Here is a 9,694-nt window from a genome sequence, read left to right on the forward strand (position 1 = left end):
AAGGACTCTGTGTGGTTAACACTGTTAATTAAAGAACGCCCAGCAACGGAAATATCACTGTCCCTCCCTCAACAAGAGAACAACATTACTGAACTAAACCTACTTAAACAGAAATGATGATCTTTTTCTGTAAGTTGAAGATGTATAAATGTGAGGATGAATGTAGATGAATGATAGTGATTTACAGGTGAGGCTCATCAAGGTTGATGTCAGTCGCAGGAGATGTGACCTCTGGTGACAGTTTGAGGGATTGAACGAGCACATATGAGACGAGATGTGTCTGACTGCAGAACTATATACGTGACAGCAGTTTCAGGCCAGCAGTTTCAGACCAGACGTTAGGAGCTGACGATCACCTAAAGCCTGCTTTATACCAGAGATGGTCTTATTACTGGGAGAGACCAGGATCTGAGGATCTACCATTGTAAAGTGTAACAGCTGACTTTTATCATGTGTTCCTTGACAACCAATCGCATTACAGCCTTGACGTCACTGAGGCTGTGCAGGGCCGGTTGTAGACATTTGGAGGCCCTAGGCAAAATATATGTTGGAGGCCCCCCGCTACGCCCTCCTCCCCTCCACCTTTCAGAATTCACGAGTTCACACTTACATCAAATTAAATAGAGTAAAGATCATGCGTATTTGGCGTGCTGTCCAGGGGAAGGTTCTGGGCTCTGAATTTTGGCCCGAACCCAGAGTATTACCCCCGTTTGTGATAGGAATAATCTAGAACTATTGCATTGTATTTTGGATTGTGTTGTTTACATCCAATAAGAGATTATTAAAATCAAAGTGAGGAGATGGGGTGGTGGAGGGATGCTGATAAACTGTCAATGAACAGAGGTAAGTCTGCAGTATATATACCTCTTATCTCGTTGATTGGGTTGATTAACTGAATGTGTGTCACTCGTGTTTAATTAGGTTTAATTATCTTAACTTTGTTATTAAAACATCATTAAATAAAAAGCACTTGAAGCAATTATGATTCCTAACCATTTTATTTATACAAAACCTTTTATCAGTATTTTTATATTTTTACTTAAATGTGCATATTAATTTAACTTTAATTAAGTTAAACACACAAAAAAATGTCATCTGGACCAGCACTTATTATTCTTATTCCATGGTCTACAGGGGCTCTTCTGCTTCTTTTTTTTTTTTTAAAGGGGTCATACACTGGATTATTTTATTATTTTATAATGTTTCCTGGGGTTCCCTTATAATGTTAGTATGATTTTAACATAAAAAATTGTCATAATTTATAAATAAAAGGCATTTTTCCAAGCCTGATTTTAGCCTCTGATTTGAACGCTCTGTTTTGAAGGGGCGTGTCTGCTGTGAGACTTCAGTGTAAACGCCTGTGATTGGCTGACATGTTTGCATAAGAAATAGCTAATATTACATGTGGAACTCTCTCAAAAACTTTTACTACGTTTTTACTATCGGTCTTTGTCAGACACATGGGTTTGTTGTGTGTGACATCACCGCGGCACCATTTTTGAGGTATTGCTACTGACTGAGAATTAAAGAGATTACAGGAGTAGAAGTAAATAAAATAACTAAGATAACTAATAAGATAACTATCTAGATAAGAAGTAAATATAACTCGCAAACCTGGAGAAGCAAAAGAAAACTGAGAAAAGGCCATACCGAGATAAACTCGATAAAGATGCCAGGGACCGTTATTTGGAGAAATTGTCATCCATTCAGAACATAGATCCATATGAGCTGACTGCAGTAAGTTGGAGTGCTGACCCCGCATTGCTACCTCCATCCTCATATTTAGACATTGTCAATTATCTTGTTTATGGTATAAGCACATAATACCAGTGAATAATTAAAAAAATTATAAATCTCTGGAAGCCCACGGACATTTCACTAATGGCTGGGTACAGGATTTATTTACATTCCTACCGAAGGACTGCGACAACACAGTAGTGACAGCAAAGGTATGTTTGCTGTAATGATGATGATGATGATAATGTCATGTTAACTGTATATCATCAGTGCCTGATTAAGGATGGTTTGTTTAGTTTGAACGTGTCAAATAAATTGTAATACTACCCTCTTTTCATGCATTTTTTTCTTTATTTTATTAATTACACAAACCAATACCTAACACAATAAAACAGAAACATTGTTCCAATAAAATAAGTCATCATCATGAAACAAATTGTCTGACATATTACTGAACTACAGCCAAAGTGAGTTGTTGTCTACAGATCTTGCACTCGCAACGGCTGAATGACACACCACTCAAGCCCTGGGCCATCATCAGCTTATCAGGGGCTAACTTCTGGTCACTGCACATATATGGCAGGAATTGCCGAAACATGCACACATGTTGCAGCTTTGCTCTTCAAGTTGGAAGCAGTAGTTAGATGCAGAGAGACAACAACAGTTACTGGCCAATCTGCATACTGGATGATACCAAGTAACATCACTAAAGTGAGGTAGGACACAGAATAGACTTTACTTCTTTACAGTCTACGTGATTAAAAAAATAAACCCAAACCCGCGTTAAAATCCCTGGCCAAATTAGTACCTACTGTTTTTTGACAAACAGGTCATGTGGTAATTTAATTGCCGTCTGAATCCACATCTCTGAGTTTACAAGAAGAGATTCAAAATTCCATGCCTAAGATGTACGCTTTTATTACTGAAATGCTGGAAAGTATTTACAAGAACACTATTTCATCGCAGCTCCACCTCAGTGAACAAAAATGGGAAAAAGAAGAAAGCATGTAAAATTTGAAATGGTTATGGCAGCAATATATGATCCAATTTTAAAATATGTAGGCTAGGCTATTATAGGCTATTACAGTTTGGATTATTTTTTATAATATACCATGAGTCCTAATAAATGCAGTTTCAACTATTTCTGAAGTGCTTCTTTTATAAAGAACACCGCTTTCTCACATAAACAGCCCTTGCACGAGAGAATAATTGATTCTCGAGCCATCGATATCAACCAATTCAGCAGCATCGTCACGGACAGCGCCAGGTAACGTCGCACGTAAAAAGGTATATCTTAAGCAGCTTTCTAAGGTATGATTCAGGGAACACGCCTATCAATGGTATACCTTCAGTTAAGTTATACCTTACAAGTCTTCGTAGCGCGTTAACAGACAACGTTATCGGGAAACCCAGCCCAGATTATGTGTAATGCTGCATTGCGTCATATTGACTAGTCTAACACACCGGTAAATCTGATTGGTTTCTCTACTTTGGGAAAATGTTCTGTTTGGAATTGTTAATTGGAAAAAAGAGCAATTACACAAAAACAAAATATTCTTAATCTTTTTTTGCTAACAAAATTTTATATAGCCTACATAAATGTACATTTTCAGGTCAGAAACCACTTTTCTATGTTTTGCTTACTGAAGTACAACATTACTTTGGGACTATCTCTGACTCCTGTAACAAGAAGACTTTAAAAACAATTTAAATATGTAAGTCTTTTAATCTTTTCCTTTGATATTCTGATTTGTTAGGCCTGTCTTGTGTCGTCTTTTTTTTTCCCTTTCGTTTATTTGTTCTACATTTTGACTGTTTCCTTCTTTGTTTATTTAATGTTCTCAATAAAAAAATAAAATAAAAAAATAAATAAATTTGATTGGTTTTCATTCATTTTGCGAAACGGTGACGTGTCACGCACTCACGCTACTCAACATCGACGGGTCGTGGAAAACAAAAGTGAACCCAATCTTTTCCAGAAGGGTCTTTCCATGAATTAGCCAAGTGTACATGTGATGCTCACTTCGAGGAAGCGCTTTTGCCGTCCGTTTATGATCACATGATACAGGATTCATGAAAACTGAGGTAATTTACTGACGTTACTGGGATAAAACCTGTTTAAATAAAATGAGAAATGTTCCTTACAAATGTATTTGTTTTTCCACACACCACACAAAGAAACATAAATACCAAATATTTTATTTATCAGACAGCTTAACAGAAGAATGAATTTCGATATGATTATGTCATGGCAACCCACTGTTTCAAACACTATAACTTTTAGTTTCTACAACAGTAATATATACTATTTAATTTGTGGGTTTTTTTTATCTCAATGGGCTCTTTTATATTAATTTGAAACACATATTTTGCATGCTTGCAACAAAGTCTATTTTACGATCTTGATCTTGTTACATGCTCTAAGCGCTGTACAGGCTAAGAAATAATTTTTTGGTGGCCATGAATACGCTTTTCTTAGAATAAATGAATAATCAAAAGAGTTCGTTGGACGAACTGATTAATTGATTGTAATATTAATTTAGTTAAGGTGAAACTAAAGATAACCCAATTAACTGACCCAAATATTAATAATTAATTATTAAAATTTCCCCATTTGAGCTAACTCATTACAGCCCCAATCTGAAGAACAAACTCTATACTAACAGATAAAAAAAAATAAAAAAAAAAATAAAATAAAATAATATATATATATATATATATATATATATATATATTAAATTAATTTATATATAAATTACACACAAAAAATTATACAAATAAGAAACAGACTTTACATCAGTCCAGCACACAATTACTGTCATTCTCTCACAAAGGGTCAAAGAGAACAAATGAGTCTTAATGTGGGTGATGAACCTGTTTGTATTGGTTGAGGTCTGAACAGATGAAAATAAATTATATTTGAAAGGTAAATTATTCCATAACTATACAATCATCCACCAATAACCAATCGTTCATTAAACGATTGAACACAGGCTTTGTGTTCGCTGGTCTCTATCACTCATTTGACGCTGCTGTAGATCACTGATGAATCTTCCACAATCTGAACAGTTGATCGCCTAAACAATCAAAACAAACAGGAGCACAACAATATTATAGCCCAGATTATATGATATGTGGTTGTTAAGATAGTACTGGTTAAATTGGTGCTGGTTAAGCTGGTGCTGGTTAAGTTGCACTGGTTAAATTACTGGTTAAATTGGTACCGGTTAAAGGGACACTAGGTAACTTTTTAACCTTAACTGAACAGCGTCGGAGTCAGTGGAATGGCAGCCCGGTCTCACCCCAAAACGTCGTGTACTGACGGGTCTTGACCATACGGCAACATACGACGAAAAGGGTACCCCTAAAACATCCATATGAGACGAAGACATAAGCGCACCAGCAGCGCCTCCTAGCGGTACCCTAACGCATACCTAAACCTACCCATAACCCGAATCGTCACATATGGACGTTTTAGGGGTACCCTTTTCGTCGTATGTTGCCGTATGGTCAAGACCCGTCAGTATGTGACGTTTTGGGGTGAGACTGTTTTAGGAATGGTTATATTACTTATTTCGGGTTGAATGGTGGTGGTTTCGCACCCCCCTGGTGCCCGAGAGCGGAAAAAACTCACTTGCAACTTTGGGCCGGCGGGTCGGCGTCAGGAACTATCGCGTGATATCAGGTCTCGTGATGTAACGAATTGCTTGACGGCACTGCACACGTACACGCCCCCATTCAAGCACCGGCTATGTATAAGCAAAGGGCAACGATTGATTGAGTTATGGCTGAGGCTGAGCCTGTAAAAAAAGAAGCAGAAAGCTAGGAAATCTTTGTCGGAGGACCAACGAAAGAGGAAACGAGACTGACCGAGCAAGAAGTCAGACTCGAGTAAATATATCGGACCGTTTTTTCAGAATCGTGAGAACTGAGAGAAACAGAAGCCTGCAAAACGGATGCTGACCTGGCCTTATTGCTGTTGCACTTGTAAGTATCTTTGGAATAAACCGTGTTTAATATTTAAATTTCAAGTAATTGCGACCTCAGGATGTTTGCTATTGTCTGTAAAGGTTTTTTATTATGATCACTGTCTGTTACGGGCTTACTAGTACGCTAGATACTATAACTTTGATGTTAGCATTGTCATTAGCAAACACGTTTGATTTCTGTAGTTGTGTGGCCGATCCTCTGTCGGTTTTATTTGTGTAACTTACACTTTTATTTTATGTCACTAAGTCAACGCGTCTGATAGTAGGCAATATCAGACGCGCAAAATGTTGCACATATCATGATCGAGCTAGAAAAAAACGTTCTGATGTTTTCTTAGACAAGCAAAGGTAAACCATCATTCTACCAGATGAACTTATAGATCTTGCTAATATAACTTTAGACAAATATTAGCCTCCGATATATATATATTTTTTATGCTCATGCCCATTCTCCCAAAAACAAACAAACAGGAAAGCAGTAGTTCGCCTCGTTCATATCGTTCGTTCCCGGTAAAAATACTAGTATGCATGACAACACAATAAAAAAAAAAAATAATTGCCATCAGTTGGAAAGAAAGTATTGCTTTACTTGCCTCGGTAGACATAACTGGTTTTGAAATAGCCGGTTCCTCTGCTCAGCTGGGTTGCTCGTGGTGAGGGGGGAGGGACAACAGTTCGTTTTTATGACAGAGTGTTTGAAAGCATTATACTACCAGACACTAGGGGGAGCTTCGTAGAGAAAAAACACTCAGACTTGCATAGTGTCCCTTTAAGTTGGTATTAGCTGGTGCTGGTTAAGCTGGTGTTGGTTAAGCTGGTGTTGGTTAAGTTGTTTTTTCTCACCTCACTGCAGCATCAGGCTGATGAACTCTTATATCGTCATATTGACATTCATTCTCCTCTGCTCTCTTCATCTTTGTCTTTCTGTGATGTTGGACAGTTGTGTACTGGATCTCCTCAGTATCTCTGGATTCAGGAGTTTTTCCTCTGAATCTTCTGGATTTCACACTGGCATACAGAGTGTCGTTGGCTGAATCCGGTTCAGAAAGAGGCTTATCATGGACTGAAACGCTCTGTGACGCATCAGAATAGAGATCATTCTGAAATACAAGAACATTTTCAATTATTATTAAGACATGTAAATCAGTTTGATCTGAAGATTCTCAGTCTAGAGCAGTTTGCCTCAAACTTTTCAGATCAAGTATCAGGTTATAGATCAAATCAATGTTGTGATGACTCAACAGCAGTGCAAAATATGAAAAGACAATGCAGAAAAGCAGAACGCATGTGGCGGAAGACTAAACTTGTAGTCCATTATAACATCTACAAAGACAGCCTTCATGCTTTCAATATGGAACTAGGCAAAGCTAGACAGACTTTCTTCTCAAATATTATAAACAGCAATTTAAACAACACACGCACTCTTTTTGCTACTGTAGAGAGACTGACAAACCCTCCAAGCCAGATTCCCAGTGAAATGCTCTCAGTGAACAAGTGTAGTGAGTTTGCTTCGTTCTTCTCTGAGAAAATCAGTAATATCAGAAAGGTGATCAGCACATCCTTGAGTTGCGCTGAGGTCAGACAGATCAGACCACCTGTGAAAGTAGTTACTATGTCTGATTTCAAAGAAATTGATGGCAAAATTTTGGAAGAAACTGTACAGCACCTTAAAACATCAACCTGCGCTCTTGACACACTTCCCACATCATTTTTCAAAAGTGTGTTAAACAGTTTAGAAGCAGATCTCCTAGAAGTGGTAAATGTCTCACTTCGCTCTGGGAGTTTTCCATACTCCCTGAAAACTGCAGTTGTCAAGCCCCTCCTGAAAAAGAGCAATCTGGATAAGACCATATTAAGCAACTATAGACCGATCTCAAATCTTCCTTTCATAGGCAAGATCATTGAAAAAGTTGTCTTCAATCAGCTGAACAAATTCTTGAGCTTGAATGGATACTTTGACAATTTTCAATCTGGTTTCCGACCGCACCACAGCACAGAGACAGCGCTCATAAAGATAATAAACGATATTCGCTTAAATACTGATTCAGGCAAATTATCAGTGCTGGTACTACTCGACCTCAGTGCTGCATTTGACACTGTCGATCATAACATACTTCTTGACAGGCTGGAAAACTGGGTGGGGCTTTCTGGGATAGTCCTAAAATGGTTCAGGTCATACTTAGATGGGAGAGGTTATTATGTGAGTATAGGAGATCATAAGTCTGAGTGGACATCCATGACATGCGGAGTCCCTCAAGGCTCAATTCTTGCGCCACTCCTGTTCAACCTGTATATGCTCCCAATGAGCCAAATAATGAGAAAGAACCAAATTGCTTACCACAGCTATGCAGACGACACACAGATCTACTTAGCCCTATCGCCTAACGATTACAGCCCCATTGACTCCCTGAGCCAATGCATCGATGAAGTCAACAGTTGGATGTGTCAAAACTTTCTTCAGTTAAAAAAAGACAAAACTGAAGTCATTGCGTTTGGAAACAAAGATGAAGTTCTCAAGGTGAACGCATACCTTCACTCTAGGGGTCAAACAACTAAAAATCAAGTCAGGAATCTCGGTGTGTCCCTAGAGTCAGACCTTAGTTTCAGTAGTCATGTCAAAGCAATAACTAAATCAGCATACTATCATCTGAAAAATATTGCAAGAATTAGATGCTTTGTTTCCAGACAAGACTTAGAGAAACTTGTTCATGCTTTCATCACCAGCAGGGTGGATTACTGTAATGGACTCCTCACTGGCCTTCCCAAAAAGACCATAAGACAGTTGCAGCTCATACAGAACGCTGAGCAGAACCAGAACATATGAACATATCACACCAGTCCTCAGGTCTTTACACTGGCTCCCAGTAAAATTTAGGATTGATTTTAAAGTATTATTACTGGTATATAAATCATTCAATGGCCTAGGACCTCAATACATTGAATGAATGAATGAATGAATGAATGAGGCATTTATATAGCGCTTTCATATGTACTACTGTACACCCAAAGCGCTTTACAATCATATCAAGGGATATCTCCTCAACCACCACCATGCATGGACATTGCAGATATGCTTACTGAATATAAACCCAACAGATCACTCAGATCACTAGGATCATATCAGCTAGAAATACCAAGGGTTCACTCTAAGCATGGCGAGTCCGCTTTTAGCTATTATGCCAGCCGCAGCTGGAACCAGCTTCCAGAGGAGATCAGATGTGCTCCTACAGTAGTCACATTCAAATCCAGACTCAAAACACTTCTGTTTAGCTGTGCATTTACTGAATGAGCACTGTGCCAATGTTCGTCCGACTGTTTGTACTGTATTTTATTTTATTTTTCTAAACTGTTTTAATTATTCCTATTTCTTTTATTATTTTAATTTCTTCTATGTAAAGCACTTTGAATTGCCATTGTGTATGAAATGTGCTATATAAATAAACTTGCCTTGCCTTGCCTTGATGTAAAATACAGGTATATTTCATTGATTCACACATGGAGTGGGGAAGAATAGGGCAGAATGAGTAAATTAAGTGACATGTTCATTCATGTGTTAATGAATATGCAATTAGAACAACAAACCTATATTAAAACAGTAAATATTTATAAGTATTCCATTAAAATATGGAAAAATGATAAAGTCTTTGATAATGTTAGTTTCTCGTCAGTTCGTACAGTTACAGTCTGAGACACAGATAACGGCTGATCGACTGATTTTCTGCTTCTGTAAAGTCGTGTTGTGTTTGGATGATTTACCTCTTTCACTGTGTGATCTTCAGCTTTAACACTCCTTTGTTTCTTCCTGTTATAATCACAGACATTAACAGCATATGGACGAATGTATTAAATTAAGAGAAAATATGAACACTGTTTTTAAAGATTACTAATAATCAAACACAAATGGATAATTTCCTTTCTACATCAGACCAAAAGTGAACTTATACAATCACTGCAGTTTTTTATTGAGC

The sequence above is a fragment of the Squalius cephalus genome (genome assembly GCF_949319135.1).
Source record: "Squalius cephalus genome assembly, chromosome: 2".
Lineage (NCBI taxonomy): Eukaryota > Metazoa > Chordata > Actinopteri > Cypriniformes > Leuciscidae > Squalius > Squalius cephalus.